Here is a 6,000-nt window from a genome sequence, read left to right on the forward strand (position 1 = left end):
CCAGCCCCGGGACAGAAGCGACTTAGTCACTACCAGGGCCGTGCTGCCCAGCAGGCATGGCCTTAAGATCAGGGACAGGGGCCAGCTCTGTTCTCCCTGGTTTCATGCGCCCCCTGGTGAAGGCAGGCTTCAGCATCCGAGACTGAACTGTGGCTCAGCAGGCCTCTCACAGGGGCCCCTCTCTACTGCCCAGCTCCGAGACACAAGCTCTGCTCTAGTGCCAACAGGTTTAGTGAGACCCTTGGGCTGGGCTGCCCTGCCCCCTTGCAGCCTGCCCCCCTCCCCATCACTCACCACCCACTCTCTGACTTACCCCACCTTCTCCTGCCAGCCACCCAAGTTGTACCCAGGCTATGAGTCTCCTTTAAACATGTCCTGGCAGCACCCCTGCCCCCACAGCCCCTCTCACCCTCACACGTGCTCATGCGAGCGCACGCACACGCACGCACACACATACACTCATACACACACACACACACACACACACACTCCTGCCAGCAGCTGCTGAAGTTGTTCGGCGGGAGGGCAATCATGAGGGTGGGGCCAGGGATTGAGTTACCAAAGCCAATGGGGTGGGCTGTCACCCAATCCCTCCTCTAGCTCATTTCCCCCATCTCCCTCACCCACCCACCTGCCTCCCTCCCTACCTCTGGCTGGCAGCCTGCTGCCCTTTGAGCCCCTCCACCCCACTCCACCCAAACTAGGAAATAAATGCTCAAGAGTAGTTGTCATGCTAAGACCAGCCCAGTAGATGTGAGAAAGAGAACTTGCAGGGAGACGGAGACAGAGTTCCCATGCCTGGTGTTTGGTGTTTGGGCTGCCACCTCTAGGTGTGCCTGCGCCCCCGTGTTAAGCCTGCAAGGGACAGAGTAACTCACTGGGTCCCAGCGGAGTTGGAGGGGCCCAAAGGGAGTTGACAGGCTGAACGGCCTCAATCCATTTGCGCTATTGATTTCTCACACACTGCAGCAGGCTTGATGGGGGGCATGATAAATCAGGACCCCAGAGACAGGGAAACTGAGTGGAGAGGGGGAGGGGCTCCTGCACCATAATTTGTGGCCCACTCAGGGCTGCTTGGTGGGGAGGTGGCCAGCCAGAAAAGAGACAGGAGGGGCTCAGTGGCAGGGGCGAGGGTTGGGAAGGTGGGTGTTGGATTAAGGCCCCATCTGCAACAACTCCCAGCTGGCAACACACATAGGTTCTGGAACAACTCAAGGGGGCACCATTCACCTCACAATCCAAAGAATGACTCTCTGTGCACCTCTCTAACATGGAGTCCATAGGGGAGAATGAATGCAGATGGGATCCCAAGAGGTGGCCATTCTCTACCAAACTGTCTCTCCATACCAGTCCCAACTCCTAGGCCTCAGAGGACAGCCTTTCCTTCCCTCACCCCATCTGAGACCTCTGTTAATTGCTCTGCTCCCTGCTTTCTGTGCTGGGGGTAGTGGCACGGGTCCTGGGCACGGCAGCAATGAGCTCACACGGGTCCTACAGAGTCTGAAGATCTGTATCCTTGTCCTCCATCTGTCCCCAACTCCTCTGGTGACTGTGGACAAATGCCTGGCCCTCTCTAGGTCTCTAACATGAAACAGCTGGACGGGATGGCCCTTCTGAAAGGTGGCTCCAAGCCCCACAGCTCGCCAGCCTGGGAATGTGCTGGAAGCTGTCCAGCACCTCCATTCACACCAGCGGCCACATGCCACCCAAACAAACCAAGCTGGGGTTTACGGAGACCCTGCACAGGCAAGCTGGGAGAGAATCAGGCCTCCTTCTCGTCCCCGGCCTGAGGTCCCCTCACTGCAGACAGGGAAGGAGGCATAAGCTATGTGGTAGAGAGCTGCAAGCCATCTGGGCTCTAGTCCCAGCAGAGCTAGCGACTGGTTGAGAGTCCTAGGGCGAACATATTTCTCTCTGGTTCCCCTCGGTGCAAGGGAGGGGCTTGTCTAGGCCACAAAAGTCCCTTTCAGATCCGAGGGAAATTGGACAGAGAAACCTGAGGGGTCCCCAGATCTCTTCTGCTGGTCTGAGCCTGGACAAGCCTCTCTCAGCAAGGCTGTTCCCCCTGGCCAGCACACTCCCATGTTCCATCTACTGCTCCTGGTCCTGCCTCACTCCTCTGCCTGTCTTTTTGCCCTCACCTTGGCCAGCCCCTTTGCCTACCCCGTGCTTTGTGCTTTTCTGCACGTCCCTCCTGCCAGGGGACAGACCAACTAAAAATAGTCCCCACAGCCTTTCTCGCCCACAGCTGCCCAAAGAGCAGGAAATGAGGGGGGGCAGGGAGGCCTGAGCCCTGCCCTCACCCACCAACTCTCAGCTCAGAGAGGTGTCCAGCACTTCAGCCTGGGGCTACTGCCAACTTGGCCATCTCTGGGACATCCCACACCCCTCCCCTAGGGAGGGGAGGCCTGCTTATAAGTGCTTACAATCACAGAGCTGCCCTTGCCCTGTGGGAAAAGAAGAAAGGAGGCAATTGGTCTAGCGGGAACCCTTCCCAATTTCTGACAAATCAATGCCAACCACATTGTGGGCACTGAGAGGGGAAGGCCTGGCTCTACCCACTGGTCTTTTGAGGGCAGAGGGAATTGGCATTGGGAAAGTGTGTGTGTGTGTGTGTGTGTGTGTGTGTGTGTGTGTGATTTTCTCTTATCCTATCTCAACCAAAGGGAAGACAAACTAGTACCCCAGTCCCAGTTACAATAGTTCTTTGCTCCCCAAATTATACATGGTTCAGATATAGGAAGTTATATAGGTCCTCCTAAGATACCATTGCCAAAAGGGAAACAGAAGCCCATGGAAAGCCGGAAGCCTGGAGGCAAAAGCAGGCCATGCCCACCGAGCTGGGCATCTACTGTCCTGGGCATGGCCTCCTCCTGGTGCCACAGGCCACAGTACCTGCTCCCCATCCCACCTGGAATGTCTGGCACCTCCCAGCCCCAGGGAAAGGCCCTCTCCATACAGGACACAGGCAGACTCAGGGACTCTCTGGAGGCCAGCAACAGAGTCCTGTACTGTGAGGCAGGCGGGAAACCCAGGCATCCTGGCCTCCAGCCCAGAGAGTGAACGAGAAAAAGATCTCCCAGGGAAGGAAAGGAAACAGGCTTGATAAGCACGAACGCACACACACACACAAACACATGCACACACATACGTGTGCCATACCCCTATAGCTCCCAGATGTGACTCATACGAAGGTTCTGGCCAAAGGGTTGGATTTGAGCAGCAGATACTACTCTGAACAGGAAGGAAGAAAGTGAAGCCATGGGAATAGGGGAGACAGTGTGGCTGTCTTGTCACAGTAGTAAGGCGCCTGCATCTTAAGGCCAAGTATTAACCAGAAAGGGCCTCAAGTGTAGGAGTCACCCCAACCTCCAGGCCCCAGTCCCTAACCCAACCGTTCATTCCTGGGCTTCCCTGGGACCAAGCCAAGAGCCAGCAAGCCCAAGGTGGTGCTCTCGGGAGCCAGGGCAGTGCCAGGGGCAGCCCTCACACCATCCTCCTCCTGCTAGCTTCCCCCCTCCCGCCTGCTTTCAGCCACCCTCACATATCTCAGCTGTCCAATCCGATTAGGGCTCCTGCCCAGTGAGCTGGACAAGGAGGCCACTGGGCAGGGAAGACACAGACAAGGACGCAGACGGGGGATGGCGAAGGGGAAGGTGGAGAAGAGCCTCCGGAATTAAAGCTGTGTGGCCTCCCGAGGACAAAAAAGGAACCGGGCGCACAGATCTGCGCCGTGGGACGAGCATCCCGGTGACAGGGAAAGCTGCTGTTCTCAGGAAGTTCTGCATCCTTAGGCAATAGCTCTGCAAGGCTCCTCTGTCCCCTGGGCAGTGGTGGAAGGAAACTGAAGGCGGAGGAGAGACTGACCCAGATTTCAGGAGAGTTCCCAGCCTAGAACTCTGCAGTCATAACTAGAGTTTACGTGGGCTTCACCACCCTTTATCTCCTGGGCCCTTTTAGGGCAGGGTCACTGTCAGGCAAAGCCCAAGTGACTAAGGATAGAAGTTTTACAAATGAAGAAACTGAGGCTCAGCGGAAGAGAAGACACGTATATACGGTCAGGAGCCTCGAATTCAGTCCGATGCTCACACCCAGCCTCCCCACTTTCTTTCTATTTGTACTGAGAGCAGAACTAAGTCTAGACTCCATCCCATTATGGATGCTTCCCTCCAAAGCCAACCCTCAGGGGGACCTTGGGAAACATGAAGGAGACTAGAACACACACACACACACACACACACACACACACACAGAGCTAGTCTCCAAATAGGTACATGTCGCCCATCCTCACAGCGTCCTGAGAGACAAACCACGATGTGGTTAGGGTGTCTTCTATCTCCCTCCCCATTCAGATACCCTCAGAGGCAAGACACACACACACACACACACACACACACACACACAGCTACTAGTCACCTAGACAAGCCCCCTGCCCACCAAACTCTAAATGAGATGCCCCCTTCCTCAGCCAGCAGGGCTGAGCAGCCCACCACTGGAGAGGAAAATCAGCCAAGGAAAACAGTAGGTGCCATCCAGCCCTCTCCCAGAGAGCCTAAGCCTGGGGACCTCCCAGCTCCAGAGTAACACCAGGAGCCCAAGGCTCTGAAAGCCAGCAGGGAGCTGGCATGGCTGATCAGCCTTCCAGATCTGGTCCACACCCCCTTCCCCAGCCATCTGGACTGAGCCTGATCTGGCCTGGGCCTCCCGGGGATCTCTCCCCTTGGATGCAGACAGGAACCCTTATCCCAAACACACAGGTTTTTACGACCACATGGTCTACACCGAGGCGCCCAAGGCAGGGGGCTCCTGACCTAGACACTGAGGTGTCGGCAGGGATGGGAGTTCTGAGCTGAAAGGGCAGCAAACACTGTAACCCCACCGCCACCACCACCTTTCTGCCAAGCCCTTGGGCGCCCAAGTGTGTGGTGCACCTGGTAGACCTGGGTTCCCTACCTAGTGAGGGAGGAGCGGAGGCGAAGTCCGCAGCTCCAGGCTGGGAAGCCACGAGGCGGCCAAGGAGACCTCCCTCGGGGAGACTAGGGTCCCCTTCACGCCCCTCTCCACTTTTTCAGTTAGGCCACCCCTTCCCAATTCTCCAGTCTAGGTGAGGTGGGGGTGGGGAGTTGAGGCAATCCTGCAAAGGAGGGTGCAAGGGCGTGGGGCCTGGGCAGACCTTCTCTCACTTTCCATTCTTAGCTAGAGAATGGAGAATGCCCGAGGGGGGCGGACTGCAGGAGGGGCGCACCGGGGGTCCGGAGCTCGGAGCTTCCCCGCGCCCCGGGGTTGCCAGGCTCCCACCTCCCCGGACTACTGTGAGCAATGGGGGCGGGGAGGGGAAGGGATGGGGCAAGCCTGAACTGCCGAAGAAGGAAGCGGCCGGATCAGAAGCAGAGGGGCCCCCCGGCGAAAGGAGGCCTAGGGAGAATTAGGAAGGGGGCGTGCACGATCCTACCTGCTCAGGTGTGTGGCGGCAGGGGGTCAGTGGGGTTCCCTGGAGAACCGGGGAAACCCTGTCGGCTCGATTCAGGATTCCCCCCAGCTTCTGGGTTAGGCTGCTGCAAGAGGCACGGTTCCCGTTGGGTCCTAAAGCCCACTCTTCAGGTTGTAGGCTCTCCCTGCCCTCGCCCTCTACGACCAGCCCCCCCTTGGTTAGCGTGTACAGCGCTGGGGACTGACGGAGGAAAATTAACCCTCGGGAAGAAAGATGGAGGGTCTGGGACTCCGGCGGGGGCCAGGAGCAAGCAGTATGGGGATCTCAGTACACACCACAGGACAAACTGACCTTTCTTCCTGCTTCTGAGCCTATGGATTTGGCCTTCGGTCCTGGGGATGGGGTGAAGACCTTATGCTCTGCCACTCCCGTTGGGCTAATTAGCAAAGGGCTACGGGAATGTGAGGAAAGCATCTTTCCTTTCAGACAAACACCCGCGTCTGTCCCCTTTCTCAGACTATAGCAGTCTGTTCCTCCCACCCCATCATCCCTAAGTGCCTAAGAGGGAA

General features: G+C 57.4%; 1 protein-coding gene across 2 annotated transcripts in view; it reads right to left on the reverse strand.

Annotated features, from left to right (window-relative positions):
* Rara (retinoic acid receptor alpha) overlaps nucleotides 1–5,602 on the reverse strand; it is a 45,310-nt gene extending 39,708 nt beyond the window's left edge. Inside the window, exon 1 of one of the 2 annotated variants that reach the window (XM_021653456.2) lies at nucleotides 5,453–5,602. The gene's annotated coding sequence lies outside the window, so the exon portion shown is untranslated. The remainder of the gene's footprint in view (nucleotides 1–5,452) is intronic. The other variant, XM_021653453.2, reaches the window with a different exon arrangement.
* Between the last annotated feature and the right edge of the window lie 398 nt (nucleotides 5,603–6,000).

This window comes from Meriones unguiculatus, chromosome 7 (assembly GCF_030254825.1).
Source record: "Meriones unguiculatus strain TT.TT164.6M chromosome 7, Bangor_MerUng_6.1, whole genome shotgun sequence".
Taxonomy (NCBI): domain Eukaryota; kingdom Metazoa; phylum Chordata; class Mammalia; order Rodentia; family Muridae; genus Meriones; species Meriones unguiculatus.